Here is a 15,576-nt window from a genome sequence, read left to right on the forward strand (position 1 = left end):
ATCTCGATGGGAACGTTTTCAGGCTCTCTCCATTTAGGGTGATGTTGGTTGTTGGCTTTGTATAGATGCCATTTATTATGTTGAGAAATTTTCCTTCTATTGGTATTTTGCTGAGATTTTTTATCATGAATGAGTGTTGAACTTTGTCAAATGCCTTTTCTGCATCAATTGATAAAATCATGTGATTCTTGTCTTTTGTTTTATTTATGTGGTGGCTTACATTAATTGTTTTTCTAATGTTGAACCATCCCTGCATCCCTGGTATGAATCCCACTTGGTCATGGTGAATTATTTTTTTGATATGTTGTTGAATTCTATTGGCTAGAATTTTGTTGAGGATTTTTGCATCTACATTCATGAGGGATATAGGTCTACAATTTTCTTTTCTTGTGGTGTCTTTACTTGGTTTTGGTATCAGGGATATGGTGACTTCATAGAATGAGTTTGGTAGTATTCCATCCTTTTCTATGCTCTGAAATACCTTTAGTAGTAGTGGTGTTAACTCTTCTCTGAAAGTTTGGTAGAACCCTGCAGTGAAGCTGACCGGACCAGGGTTTTTTTTTGTCGGGAGTTTTTTGATTACCTTTTTAATCTCTTCTTTTGTTATGGGTCTATTTAGTTGTTCTACCTCTGTTTGTGTTAGTTTAGGTAGGTAGTGTGTTTCTAGGAATTCATCCATTTCGTCTAGATTTTCAAATTTGTTTGAGTATAGTTTTTCATAGTAATCTGATATGTTTCTTTTAATTTCAGTGGGTCTGTTGTAACATCGCCCATCTCATTTCTTATTCGGGTTATTTGCTTCCTCTCCTGTTTTTCTTTTGTCAGTTTGGCCAGTGTTTATCAATCTTGTTGAATTTTTCAAAAAACCAGGTTTGGTCTTGTTAATTCTTTCAATTGTTTTTCTGTTTTCTATTTCATTTAGTTCAGCTCTAATTTTTATTGTTTGTTTTCTTCTGGTGCCTGTGGGTTTCTTTTGTTGCTCTCTTTCTATTTGTTCAAGTTGTAGGGATAATTCCTTGATTTTGGCCCTTTCTTCTTTTTGGATGTGTGCATTTATTGATATAAATTGGCCTCTGAGCACTGCTTTTGCTGTGTCCCAAAGGTTCTGATAGGAAGTGTTTTCATTCTCATTGGATTCTCTGAATTCCTTCATTCCATCCTTAATGTCTTCTAGAATCCAGTCTTTTTTGAGCAGGGTTTTGTTCAGTTTCCGAGTGTTTGATTTCTTTTTCCTGCTTTTCCTGTTATTGATTTCCACTTTTATGGCCTTATGGTCAGAGAAGATGCTTTGTAATATTTCAGTGTTTTGGATTCTGCTAAGGCTTGCTTTATGACCTTATATGTGGTCTATTCTAGAGAATGTTCCATGTGCACTAGAAAAGAAAGTATAGTTGGTTGCTGTTGGGTGGAGTGTTCTGTATATGCCTACGAGGTCAAGTTGGTTGATTGTGGCATTGAGATCTTCCGTGTCTTTATTGAGCTTCTTTCTGGATGTCCTGTCCTTCACCAAAAGTGGTGTGTTGAAGTCTCCTACTATTATTGTGGAGCTGCCTATCTCACTTTTCAATGTTGATAGAGTTTGTTTTATGTATCTTGCAGCCCTGTCATTGGGTGCATAAATATTTAATATGGTTATATCTTCTTGGTGTATCGTCCCTTTAATCCTTATATAGTGTCCTTCCTTATCCTTTCTGATGGATTTAACTTTAAAGCCTATTTTGTCAGAAATTAATATTGCCATTCCTGCTCCTTTTTGATTGTTTTTTGCTTGATATATTTTTTTCCCATCCTTTGGGTTTTAGTTTGTTTGTGTCTCTAAGTCTAAGGTGTGTCTGTTGTAGACAGCATAAGACGGATCTTGTTTTTTAATCCATTCTGCCACTCCTTGTCTCTTTATTTGTGCGTTTAGTCAGTTTACATTCAGTGTAATTATGGGTAGGTATGAATTTTTTTTTTTATGTCATTTTGATGTCTTTTTTTGTTTGTTGTTGACAGTTTCTTTTTCCCACTTAATTTTTTGTGCTGAGTAGTTTATCTTTATATATTGTCCTTTCCTCATATTCATTGTTGTTAATTTTGTTTCTGCTGAGTCTCTATTTTTTTTCTTGTATTTTATTTTGATGTCTTAATTTCACCTTCATATTTAAGAGACAGTTTTGATGGATATATGATTCTTGGGAGGCAATTTTTTTCCTTCAATTTTTTAAATATGTCATCCCATTGCCTTCTTGCCTGCATGGCTTCTGCTGAGTAGTCCGAGCTTATTCTTATTGGCTCTCCTTTGTAGGTGACTTTTCGTTTATCCCTCGCTGCTTTTTTAATTTTCTCATTAACTTTGGTTTTGGCAAGCTTGGTTATAATATGTCTTGGTGACTTTCTTTTAAGATCTACCTTATGTGGAGTTTGATGAGCATCTTGGATAGATATCTTCTCATCTTTCACAATATCAGGGAAGTTTTCTGCCAACAAATCTTCAACAATTTTCTCTGTGTTTTCTGTTATCCCTCCCTGTTCTGGTACTCCAATCACTTGGAGGTTATTTCTCTTGATAGAATCCCACATGATTCTTAAGGTTTCTTCATTTTTTAAAATTCTTTTATCTGATTTTTCTTCAAATATATTAGTGCCAAGTGATTTATCTTTGAGTTCAGAATTTCTAGCCTCTACTTACTCAATTCTGTTCTTCTGAATTTCTATTGAGTTATCTAATTCTGTAATTTTATTGTTAATGTTCTGAATTTCTGATTTCTGTGTGTCTATGGATTTTTCCAGCTTATTAAACTTTTCATTATGTTCCTGAATAATCTTTCTGAGTTCTTCAGTTGCTTTATCTGTGTGTTCCTTGGCTTGTTCTGCGTATTGCCTCATTTCCTTCCTGATGTCTTGAAGGGTTCTCTATATTAAACTTTTGTATTCTGCATCTGGTAATTCCAGGAATGCACTTTCGTCTAGAAGATCCCTGGGTTCTTTGTATTGAGAGCCTGTTGAGGTGATCATGGTGTGTTTCTTTATGTGGCTTGACATTGACTGTTGTCTCCGAGCCACCTATAAGTTATTGTATTAGTTTATGTTTGCTTACTGTGTCATAGCTGCTTGCTTTGTTTTGTTTTGCCATACCCCATGGGTTGCTTGAGTGAGCTAGCTTGATTATTTTCACATTTGGAGCTCTGGTGTCCTGTCCCCAGCTGGCTAGAGCTGTTATGAGGTATATCAGTCTAGGAGTCCGTTCAGTTTTCTTGTATGAATTCAGCTCAGGTTTCCAGGTAGCTGATATCAAGTGTGTGGTACAGGCTCTGTACTACAGTCTTAGAGGGGCAGGGGTGATTGGCGTATATACCCGTATCTGATTGCAGCAGGGGGTCACGCTCTGAACGGGGCAGGGGGCTGAGAACTGACCCCCAAGTGTCTCTGAGGAAAACGTGTCTCTGTCCCCTAGAGCGTACTGGTGGGTGGGTTCTGCAGAGGGACCATGGGCACCCAAAGTTTTTGGTTATAAGGACTGGGAGGTACCAGTTATCTTTGGACCCCTGCCGCCGGTGGCTTGGTGACCTGAGTGGAGCTACCAGTCCTTAGGTTCCTGATGTGGGTAGGTGAGGACCTTGTTTAATAGGTAAAGCAATGTCAAACGTCAAACATGCACCTCTCCACCGCACTGCTGAAATGGTTGGAGTTTGCCAACAAGGGCCTATTCTCCCGAAATAGGCCCACACAGGTCCATGCAGAAGGGAAAGATGCTCAAGGTCCACAGACGGTTTATTCCTGGGCAGAAGTTGCTTCTGTACTGAGCTCCCCCAGTTAATGGAGCTAGCAAATTATCTTTTCCCCCCATTTGCAAATTTTTTCCTTTCCCAAGGCCAGGAGGACGGCTGCAGGTGCTCATCAGGGTGTATCTCAGGCCTGGGGATTCAGCTGCTGAAGCTGGCTTGGTGGTGGGAAGGCGTGGTAAAATACACGCAAGTACTTAGCTTTTGCAGAGAACGCCCTTCTGCTCAGGTTCCGGAGGTGTGAGTGGGCTGTGTGGCTGGCTGCTTCTCCCTGAGGAAACAGCGGCGGAATGCTAGGACCAGCCTGCCCCCGCCGCTGCCGCCGCCTCTGCCCCAGCTGTTCCAGGAATGGTGCCTGATGGCTCCCCATGATTCAGGTCCGGTAACTCCTCTCTGCTTCTGAATGGTCTGTCCTTCCCCTGCCCTTCAGTTCATTGTCTAAGCTTGCCTTTGAAGCTCAGGGCTCCCAGCTTGTCACAAATATACTCCTTTCACTTGTTTTTTCAGGTCTTTGTTGTAAACAGGGCTCCAAGGAAGCGTCTGTCTATTCCGCCATCTTGGCTCTGCTTCCTGGCCTGTTTTTTCTAGCTAATGATCCTGGACTTTCAATCTTAGTAAACTTCCCTCTCATCTATTCCTCTGTCCATACTCACACATACTAAAATTTTTCCAATTGATCTCCAAATATCCTTTACTGCATTTGTCCAATCCAATAAGGAATCCAGGACCACGTATTGTGTTCAGTTATTGTCTTCATTAGGTCTCTTTTACACACTTTTGACGTAAACATCAAACAAATGTGGAACAGTGGACCTGGGGCACATTCACTCCCCCCTTAGCAACACAAAGACCCACAATTATCCTCTCTGAGCATCAGATTTTCCATGATGTGGAAAAGTGGGGCACACTCCTTTTAGATGGAGAGACATTTTGTGAAATATAGTTTCAAATATATGACACTGTCTCTGGATATGATAAGTAGTGAGGGGCCCTAGGAAAAATCCCTAGAGAGAGGAGGTATTAGTTTCCTAGGGCTGCTATAACAAAGTTCAACAAACGGGTAGCTTAAAACAACAGAAATGTGTTGGCTCGCAGTTCTGGATGCTGGGAGTCCAAAATCAGGGCGTTGGCCATCTTGATTCCTTCTGAGGCTCTGAGAGAGAATCTGTTCCATGACTGTCTCCTAGATTCTGGTGATGGCTGGCTACCTTTGACATTTCTTAGCTCATAGATATATCACTTCAATGTCTGCCTCCATCTTCAGGTGGTCATCTTCCTTCTGTGTCTCTCCATGTCACTTCTTCTTTTCTGTATGGACAACATCCCTACTGGATTAGGACCCACCCTACTCCACTATGACCTCATGGGAATATAAATTATAACATCTTCAAAGACCCTATTTCCAAACAATGCCAGGTTCTTAGGGAACAGAGGTTTGGAGTTCAAGATATCTTTTTGGGGAAAACAATTCAGTCCATAACAAGCCCCTAGTTTGTGAATGAATGAATGCAGTGAGTGAAGCATTGCTTCCCTCACCTCATCTAAATTCTTCTCCTATGCCTCTGATACTCAGACAGGCCATCCTGAGTCCCACCCCGGCAGGCTGACCTTCACGAGGGTCCAGAGGCTGTGACTCCCAGGCATCTGGCCAGGTGATAACTACTTCCCCAGAACAGACCATCGTGCACAAGACCAGGAGACAGGACTTGGGGGCTCTTGTCTTTCATTCCTGCCTTATGCAGGACAAGCCTCTTGCCTCCCTTGAACCTCAGGGTTCAACTGTGATGTGCAGAAATGGAATTGGATAATCTGAAACAACCAGTCCCAACAGAGTCTAAAGTTCCTTCTCTGCAGGTTTTTCTTTACATTTTGTTATCATCACTGTCTTCCTACCTCAGCTTTCTCTGCCCCCTTGCATCTTTGGCTTTACTTTTCCGTTTCAGAGAGACTCCACACAGCAGACTCTCTTAGGGAGGGGCCAGAGATGCTGGCGCCGCCAGTGCTGCTGCCCCCTCTGTGGGGAGGTGAGTGGGCTGAGGGGGTGATGGGTTCTGCTCAGGGGAGGTCCTGGAGCTTGAAGCTGAGTCTATCTCTCTCCTAGGATCCCTGACTCAGAGTTGGAGAATCAAGCTGGAAACACAGGAACCTGTGACAGTGCAAGACGCCCCGTGTTTCCTTGTGACCTGTAAATTTTCCTACCCTAGGGGTTCCTATGGATACCACTCCGTGTTTTGGTTCTGGTAAGGGTCAGATACACACTGTGATCTTCCAGTGGCCACAAACCAACAAGGACGAAAGAAGCAGGAAATGACCCAGGGGCGATTAATCCTCCTCAGTGACTCCCTGGTCAACAACTGCTCCCTGAGCATCAGAGACGCCAACATGGCAGACAATGGGATGTACTTCCTTGTAATGGACAGTTACTTTTAGAGATACTCATATAAAGATAAGATGTTCTCTCTGAAGGTGACAGGTATGGTAGGGGCGCAGGAAAAGGCCCTAGGGTGTGGTGCACCAGAAGTAGAAAAAAGATGGTTCTGCTCCTTATGGGGGTAGAGACAGTCATGACAAGACCCTGGGGGCTGGCTGACAACATACTGAGGGGCTCTGATCTCTCTCTCTTTCCTAGCCCTGACTCAATCACCCAACATCCAGATCCCAGGAATCCTGGAGTCTGGCCACCCCAGGAATCTGACCTGCACTGTGGCCTGGGCCTGTGAGCAGGGGACATCCCCCATCTTCTCCTGGAACTCAGCCACCCTCACCTTCTTGGGTCTCCGGACCCATCTCTCCTCAGTGCTCACCCTCTCCCCAAGACCCCAGGACCATGCCACCAGCCTCATCTGTCAGGTGACCCTCTCTGCAGTTGGTGTGACTCTGAAGAGGACCATCCACATCAATGTCTCCTGTGAGCACTGGGTGGGGATGCCTGGGTTGCTGAGGGTGTAGGGCCATGGTGGGGCTGTGCCTGGGCTTGGCACCTGGGACCAGGTAGCCAAGCAGGAAGGAGACTTCTTAACTGTTTCCATGGCTTCTGAGGGAAATGCCCAGTGCCCACTCATTTCTCACCATGGATGATGAGGCTGCCACATCTTCTATCCCAGATGCTCCACAGAACATGGTCATCACAGTCTCCCAAGGAAACAGCACAGGTAGGAAGGAGCCACTCCTCTCCAGGGCTGGGGTAGAAGTGAAGTCTCTGGCAGCTCTGGACAGACCTTAGGTCTCAGAGCTCCAACTAACCAAGAATTGCGTGTCGTGTGAGAAACCAACTGTCTTAATTACTTAGCACTGCTATAACAGAAATACAAGTGAGTGCCTTTAATAAACAAAAATTTATTTTCTCATTATTTAGGAGGCTAGAAGTACACATTCAGGATGCCGGCTCCAGGGAAAGGCTTTTTCTCTCTTGGCTTGGCTCTGCTCATGTCCTTTTCTCTTCGAGCTTCTGTTCCTGGGCAATCTTCAAGTGACTTGGCATCTCTCTTCCCCCATCTCCGCAACTTAGGTTGCTTGTTTAATCTTTTTTATATCTCAGAAGAGCTTGATTCCAGATACACCCTAATCCAGCCTCATTAACATAACAAACATAACCTAGGCCCCATGGACATAACCTAATTCTGCCTAATTAATATAACAAACACAGCCCACTTGCAAATGAGATTATAACCACAGGCAAAGGTTAGGATTTTCAAGACATATATTTGGAGGACACAATTCAATCTATAACATCAGCTGACGAAGGAGAACAGAGGGAGAAAGCCCCCAATCCTGTCAACTCCTGGAAGTCAACCTTTTGCTCACCCACAATTCTCTTTTGCCAGTTCCAACAGAAGCTGTCCTATCCCTCTCACTTCACCCGGTTCTCTGATGTTTTTCTTCCTCCTGATGTTTTTGGTTTTGATGTTTCTTAAGTTCTTTCTTAGCCCATTAACTGCATTTGTTTACTGTATGCCTGTTCTAGGCACTCTGTCCTACACCAGTCGAACAGCTAGGGAAACCCTAGGAAAATGATCCTGACCTCTCCTGAAGGCCTGAGGCCTCCCCAGGGTTAGTGTGGACATCATGGGAGGAGAAAGACAACAGGCTTGACCTGGGCATAGAGGGGAGGACAAGGCTGTCAGCATCCCATAGTACTCAGTCCTCTGTCTCTCCCTATATCTCTCTCCACGTCTCTCTCCGTATTTCTGTCTTCTTTCATCTCTCTCTCTCTCCATGCCTCTCTCTCTATTTTTCTCTCTGGAAGTCAGTCTTTTGCTCACCCACAATTCTCTTTTGTCAGTTCAAACAGAACCCGTCCTACCCTCTCACTTCACCCTCTTCTCTAATGTTTTTCCTTCTCCTGGTGTTCCTTGAGTTTTTCCTTAGCCCATTAACTGCATTTGTCTACTGTATGCCTGTTTGAGGTCCTCTGTCCTCCATCAGTCAGACAGCTGTGGAAACTCTAGAAAAATGATCTGGGCCTCTTCTGAAGGCCTGAGGCCTGGACTCTACCCACGCCCCCAGGGCTAGTGTGGGTACCACAGAGGGAGAAGGACACTAGGCTTGATCCTGGCAGAGAGGAGGACAGGGCTGTCAGCATTCCATAGTGCTCACTTTCTATCTTTCCACATCTCTCTCTACCTCTCTCTCTCTCCATATTTCTCTCTTTCTTCATCTCTCTCTCTCTCTCTCCATCTCTCTGTCTCCGTATTTCTGTGTTTCTTCATCTCTCTCTCCATATTCCTCTCTCTCTCTCTCTCTCCGTATTTCTTTTTCTCCCTTTCCATATTTTTCTCTCTCTCCCAAAGCCCTCAAGATCCTGGGAAATGCCTCATCTCTTCTCATACTGGAGGGCCAGTACCTGTGCATGGTCTGTGTTACTGACAGCAATCCCCCTGCAGAGCTAAGTTGGATCTGAGAGTCCTCAACCCTGAACACCACCCTCATCTCCAACACTGGATACATGGAGCTGGCTCAACCAGGGACTGCAGAAGAAGGCGTGCTCACCTGCTGAGCTAAAAACCAGCTGGTCTCCCAGCAGGTTCTTCTGAATGTCTCTTTTCACTGTCAGATTGGAGGCATCTGGGGAAGGACTCCATGTCCTTAGAGGTCCCCTGCTGAGCCCTCTCCTTCATCCCCAAAGATTCCCCACAGCATCTCAGTCCCTTCTGCTCCTGGAAGGCCGAGGATCTGTGCTGCAGCTGCTCTGTCGGAGCCTAGCCCGGCCCCCTCCTTGCACTGGAGGGTTGGGGATGGGATGGTAAAGGGAAATAGCAGAAACACCTCCTTCACAGTCACCTCCAGCTTGTCTGGGCCCTGGGCCAACAGCATCTGAGCCTCAGTGCTCAACTCAGCCTTGGCCTCAGACTCTGCTGTGAGGCCCAGAATGTCCATGGAGACCAGAGCATCACTGTCCTGCTGCCGCCAGGTCAAGTGCCTTCAAGGGAAGAAGAGCCTCATCCCTAGAGAGATGGAGCATGGAGGAGAGGCACCCAAGGCCAATACAGAAGTGGCTGGGGATAAGACCCTCAGTCCTTTGGCTGGTGGGAATGTGTGGTGTGCTGTGAAGAGGCTGCTCAGGGTCTGCAGAGCAAAGGGATGCCAAGTGACTGAGTCCTGGGTGGGCATCAGACACACTAACTGAGGGCAGAGAGGAGTGGGTGGTTGGGAGGATAATGTGCATTGGGATTGGCATTTAATTGAACCTCAAATTGTCTGTAGGGAAACCAGAACCCAGGTCAGGTTCAGAAGTCCTAGGAGTTTGTGGAAGAGCTTGCAGCATGGCCCTGCTTTGTCTCTGCCTTTTCTCATCTTCACGTGAGAGTGAATGGGCTCCTGGGGTGGAGGGATACATCTGGGTTGGAGAGGATGCGTAGGTTGTACGATTTCAGAAAACCTGTTCTGGAAGAACCTGAAGTGTTTGGAAGGCAAGGAAACTTCCACCTGTAATCAGTTGGGCCAATGTGGGGTCTCTCCCAAACTTCTAGTCCAGCTCTTGGGTTAGGAGCAGCACCTGGAGACTAGACCCTCCTCCATCTATACCAGTCACCATTTCCATGTTCATCACAGGTACAGAGGGATGGTCTTCCTACTCCAGGTCCCAAATTGCAAGGCTGAAAAGCCCTGGGATCTTCCCTCAGAGTGAAGACTCAGAGGGAGAAATCAGCTAAGACAGTGGAAGCCAAGAATGAAATGAACCTGGTCTTGGGTTCAGGATCATGGGTGAGTGATAGGGAAACCTCCCATTCAGCATTACCCCTTTTGGACACCACCCTTAGGCCCTTACCTATTAGCATTCACATTTAGCATTCTCTACCTAAGAGTTCCACATCTGGAGTCTGGGAGTTATTTTCCTTTTAGTCTCATTCCTTGGAACTCATAAATTATCAAATTCTGTCTATCCTTCTTTCTAGATAGAAGTCAGACTGGTCTCCTTCAGCTTATCTTACTCCTTTGCTCACTGAAGTTTCATCAACTCTCTCCTGGATCCCTCAGTCCACCTCACATTCTTACCGCCATCTCTTCTCAACACAGGTCACTGGGAAAATCTTCTGGAAATAATTATTGTTTAGTCCCTCCATCATTTGTATACTTTAGATGTCTCAGCTAGCTCCCTATGTTTGGAGAAAACACCAAATGCTTTAGCGTGGTATCACGCCCTTTCCCATCTGTTTCCTCCCCTCCATGCCTTTGCATTGTGGTCCACCTCACTGTTCTTCATTTCCCTAAACAGGTCCCGAACAGCAGTGACAATGTCCCCTCCTCTGGATTTGCCACTAACTAGGTCACTACTTCTACTGGCAAAATCATGCTCATTATTCAAGACGCAAATGAAATATTATCCTTTCCCTGTGAAAACCATGACCACCCCTTCCCAGCAAGATGCTGTTACCCTCTCCTCTGTGTCCCCACATCCCAGGGTACATCCCTGTTTTGTGAGGTTCACCATGTCATAATTGCAAACACAGGGCTGTCCCCTGCCACCGTAGCGTCTCCCCGAGAGCAAGGGCCAGGTCTGATACAGGCTCCTGTTGGTCTCCCTCAATGCACCCTGTTCCCATCACCTCTCGTATGTGTTCTTGTTGTAGGATACCATCGAGTCAGTTTCACTTCAACGTGACAGAGTAGAACTTTCCCATAGGGTTTTCTATGGTGTAATCTTTATGGGAGCAGAGAGCCAGGTCTTTCTCCTGCAGAGCTGCTGGGTGGGTTCGAACTTCCAGCCTTTTGGTTAGCAGCTGCGTACTTAACCATTTTGCCACCAGGGCTCCACCTCTTAGGTGAAGAAACACCCATTGCCATTGAGTTGATTCTGACTCGTAGGAACTCTATGGGAAAGAGTAGAACTGCACTTATAGGATTTCCGAGGATGGCTGGTGAATTTGAACTGCCGACATTTTGGCTAGCAGCTGAACTCTTATTTTTTTTTTTTACTTTTTATTGTGGTTTAAGTGAAAGTTTACAAATCAAGTCAGTATCTCATACAAAAATTTATGTACACCTTGCTATATACTCCTAGTTGTTCTCTCCCTAAGGAGATAGCACACTCCTTCCCTCCACTCTCTCTTTTCATGTCCATTCTGCCAGCTTCTGATCCCCTCCACCCTCTCATCCTTCCTGCAGACAGGAAATGTCAACATAGTCCCATGTGTCTACTTGATCCAAGAAGCTCATTGCTCACAAGCATCATTTTCTATCCCATTGTCCAGTCCAATCCCTGTCTGAAGAGTTGGCTTTGGGAATGGTTCTTGTCTTATGCTAACAGAAGGTCTGGGGACCATGACCACCAGGCTCCTTCTAGCCTCAGTCAGACCATTAAGTCTGGCCTTTTCCCGAGAATTTGGGGTCTGCATCCCACTGCTCTCCTGCTTCCTCAGGGGTTCTCTGTTGTGTTCCCTGTCAGGGCTGTCATCAGTTGTAGCCAGACACCATCTAGTTCTTCTGATCTAAGGCTGATGTAGTCTCTGGTTTCTGTGGCCCTTTCTGTCTCTTGGGCTCAAAATTACCTTGTGTCTTTCATGTTCTTCATTCTCCTTTGCTCCAGGTGGGCTAAGACCAATTGATGTATCTTAAATGGCTGCTTGCTAGCATTTAAGACCCCAGACACCACTCTCCAAAGTGGGATGCAGAATGTTTTCTTAATAGGTTTTATTACGCCAGTTGACTTAGATGTCCCCTGAAACCATGGTCCCCAAATCCCCACTACTGCTACGCTGGCCTTGGAAGTATTCAGTTTATTCAGGAAACTTGTTTGCTTTTAGTTTAGTCCAGTTGTGCTGACCTCTCCTGTATTGTGTGTTGTTTTCCATTCACCCAAAGTAGTTCTTACCTACTATGTAATTATTGAATACCCTTGTCCGTTTCTACGTCCTTCCTCCCTCTCATAACCATCAAAGAATATATTCTTTGTTTAAACTATTTCTCGAGTTCTTATTGTAGTGGTCTTATACAATATTTGTCCTTTTGCAACTGACTAATTTCACTCAGCATAATGCCTTCCAGATTCCTCCATGTTATGAAATGTTTCACAGATTTGTCACTGTTCTTTATTGATGCGTAGTATTCCATTGTGTGAATATACCATAATTTATTTTTCCATTCATCCATTGATGGACACCTTGGTTGCTTCCATCTTTTTGCTATTGTGAACAGTGAGGCAGTGAACATGGGTTCGTGTAACTGCTCTTATTTCTCTAGGATATATTCCAGGAAGTGGGTTTGCTGGATCATATGGTAGTTCTATTTCTAGCTTTTGAAGGAAGTGCCAAATCAATTGCCAAAGTGGATGTACCATCTTACATTCCCACCAGCAGTGTATAAGTGTTCCAGTCTCTCCACAACCTCTCCAACATTTATTATTCTGTGTTTTTTGGATTAATGCCAGCCTTGTTGAAGTGAGATGGAATCTCATTGTAGTTTTGATTTGCATTTCTCTAATGGCTAATGATCGTAAGTATTTCTTTATGTATCTGTTAGCAGCCTGAATGTCTTCTTTAGTGAAGTGTCTGTTCATATCTTTTGCCCATTTTTAATTGTTTTTTTTTGTCTTTTTGTAGTTGAGTTTTTTGCAGTATCATGTAGATTTTAGAGACCAGACACTGATCAGAAATGTCATAGCTAAAAACTTTTTCCCAAGCTGTAGGTAGTCTTTTTACTCTTTTGGCGAAGTCTTTGGATGAACATAGGCATTTGATTCTTAGGAGCTCCCAGTTATCGAGTTTCTCTTCTGTATTTTTAGTAATGTTTTGTACACAGTTTATGCCATGTATTAGGGCTCCTAACATTGTACGTATTTTTTCTTCCATAATCTTTATCATTTTAGACTGTATATTTAGGTCTTTGATCCGTTTTGAGTTCGTTTTGTGCATGGTGTGAGGTATCAGTCTTTTTTTCATTTTTTTGCAGATGGATATCCAGTTATGCCAGCACCATTTGTTAAAAAGACTGTCTTTTCCCCATTTCACTGACTTGGGGCCTTTGTCAAATATCAGCTACTCATATGTGGATGGATTTATGCCTGGATTCTCAATTCTGTTCCATTGGTCTATGTATCTGTTGTTGTACTAGTACCTGGCTGTTTTGACTACTGTGGCAGTATAATTAGGTTCTAAAATCAGGTAGAGAGAGGCCTCCCACTTTGCTCTTGTTTTTCATCAATGCCTTACTTATCCGGGGACTCTTTCCCTTCCTTATGAAGTTGGTGATTTGTTTCTCCATCTCTTTAGAGAATGTCATTGGAATTTGGATCGAATTGCATAAAATCTATAGATCACTTTCGGTAGAATAGACATTTTTACAGTGTTAAGTCTTCCTATCCATGAGCAAGGTATGCTTTTCCACTTATGTAGGCCTCTTTTGGTTTCTTACAGAAGGGTTTTGTAGTTTTCTTTGTGTAAGTCTTTTACATCATTGGCTAGATTTATTCCTAAGTTTTTTTATCTTCCTGGGGACTACTGTAAATGGTATTGATTTGGAGATTTTCCCTTCGATGTTCTTTTTTGTTGGTGTGGAGGAATCTACCTGATTTTTGTATGTTTATGTTGTATCCCGATACTCTGCTGAACTCTTCTATCAGTTTCGGTAGTTTTCTTGAGGGTTCCTTAGGGTTTTCGGTGTATAAGATCCTGTCATCTGCAAACAGAGATACTTTTACTTCTTCCTTGCCAATCTGGACACCCTTTATTTCTTTATCTAGCCTAATTGCTCTGGCTAGGACCTCCAGCACAATTTTGAATAAGAGTGGTAATAAAGGGCATCCTTGTCTGGTTCCCGATCTCAAAGGGAATGCTTTCAGACTCTCTCCATTTAGGATTATGTTGGCTGTTGGCTTTGTATAAATGCCCTTTATTATGTTGAGAAATTTTCCTTCTATTCCTATTTTGCTGAGAGTTTTTATCATGAATGGGTGTCGAACTTTGTCAAATGCCTTTTCTGCATCAATTGATGAAATCATGTGATTCTTGTCTTTTGTTTTATTTATATGATGGATTACAGTAGTTGTTTTTCTAATGTTGAACCATCCTTGCATACCCGGTATGAATCCCACTTGGTCATAGTGAATTACTTTTTAAATATGCTGTTGAAATCTATTGGCTAGAATTTTGTTGAGGATTTTTGCGTCTGAGTTAATGCGGGACATACGTGTGTAAGTTTCTCTTTTTGTGGTGTCTTTACCTGGTTTTGGTATCAGTAGCAGCCAAACTCTTAACCACTATGCCACTAGGGCCCCTTCTCATAGGTACATGTGTATATTTAATTCGTCTCAGGTCAATTACATCAGTCATTAAATTAGCAGTGATCCTTGGTTCATGATATTCTTTCATGATTGATCTACTCATGGACCTTTTCTATTTTCTTTCCTATTTTGTTTATATAGAAGCCATTAATCCGTTACTCAGTCCAAGAATGGGGATGCTGATAATAGCTTACATTTACCGGTGTGTTTCTTTTCTTACCAACCCTCTTGCTATCTCCATCTTGAGTAGCCTCTATCCTGAATTCTGTTTATTATTCCTTAGGTGTTACCTCTTGTTTTTCTCCCAACTCATGGAATTACACCTAAGCAATATATTGATCACATTTGCTTATTTTGGGACTTTCTAAAAAGGGCATTATGTTCAATGTAGTCTTTTGGGACTTGATTTTTCCACTGGAGGTTACATTATTAAGATCCATTCACAGTGTCATATGTATATGTAGTTCATTAATTTTTCCTGCCATATAATAAATCTATCATGTTATTACAACACAGTTTATTTATCTGGTCTCATGTTGATGATCATTTAGATCATTTCCAGCTATGGGTGTTATGAACTTTATTGTTTAATGTTGCCGTGTGTTCATATGTAGGAGTTTCTTGGTTATATATCTAAGAATTGAATTGCTAGATCACAGTAAAAATGTACATCTTAACAAGGTAACACCCAATGGTTTTCCAAAGTGGTGGACCAATACACCTTCCCGCAACTATGTCTGAGTCGTTTTGTTGATTCACATTCCTTTCAATGCTTGATTTCCCCAGACTTCTCTTTTTGGAAATAAAATTGGGATAACACATTGAGGTTTTCACTTACACTTTCCTGATTACTAAATTTTTTGCAATTATTTGTGTGTTTTTATGGAGTCAAGAATACATAAATGTTGATCTCTTCTAAGGAATGGCTGTTCACCGCTATCACCCATTTTTAGCCTTAGTAGTTTATTCTTTCCTTACTAATCTATCTGTAGGAAGTCATTACATGGTTTTAATGCCAGTTTATTTTAGCTACGTGTATTATAAATAACTTTTTTTCCAGTGCGTAGCTTGTCATTTTGCTTTTCTTAAGGTGAC

The 15,576-nt window shown here is 43.1% G+C and overlaps 2 pseudogenes; both read left to right on the plus strand.

Annotated features, from left to right (window-relative positions):
- The first annotated feature begins 5,748 nt into the window (after nucleotides 1-5,748).
- LOC126086231 (sialic acid-binding Ig-like lectin 6) lies at nucleotides 5,749-8,760 on the plus strand (annotated as a pseudogene).
- Nucleotides 8,761-9,132: 372 nt separating this feature from the next.
- The window catches only part of LOC126086232 (sialic acid-binding Ig-like lectin 6), a 29,256-nt pseudogene continuing 22,812 nt past the window's right edge, over nucleotides 9,133-15,576 (plus strand).

The sequence above is a fragment of the Elephas maximus genome, chromosome 11 (assembly GCF_024166365.1).
Source record: "Elephas maximus indicus isolate mEleMax1 chromosome 11, mEleMax1 primary haplotype, whole genome shotgun sequence".
NCBI classification, from domain to species: domain Eukaryota; kingdom Metazoa; phylum Chordata; class Mammalia; order Proboscidea; family Elephantidae; genus Elephas; species Elephas maximus.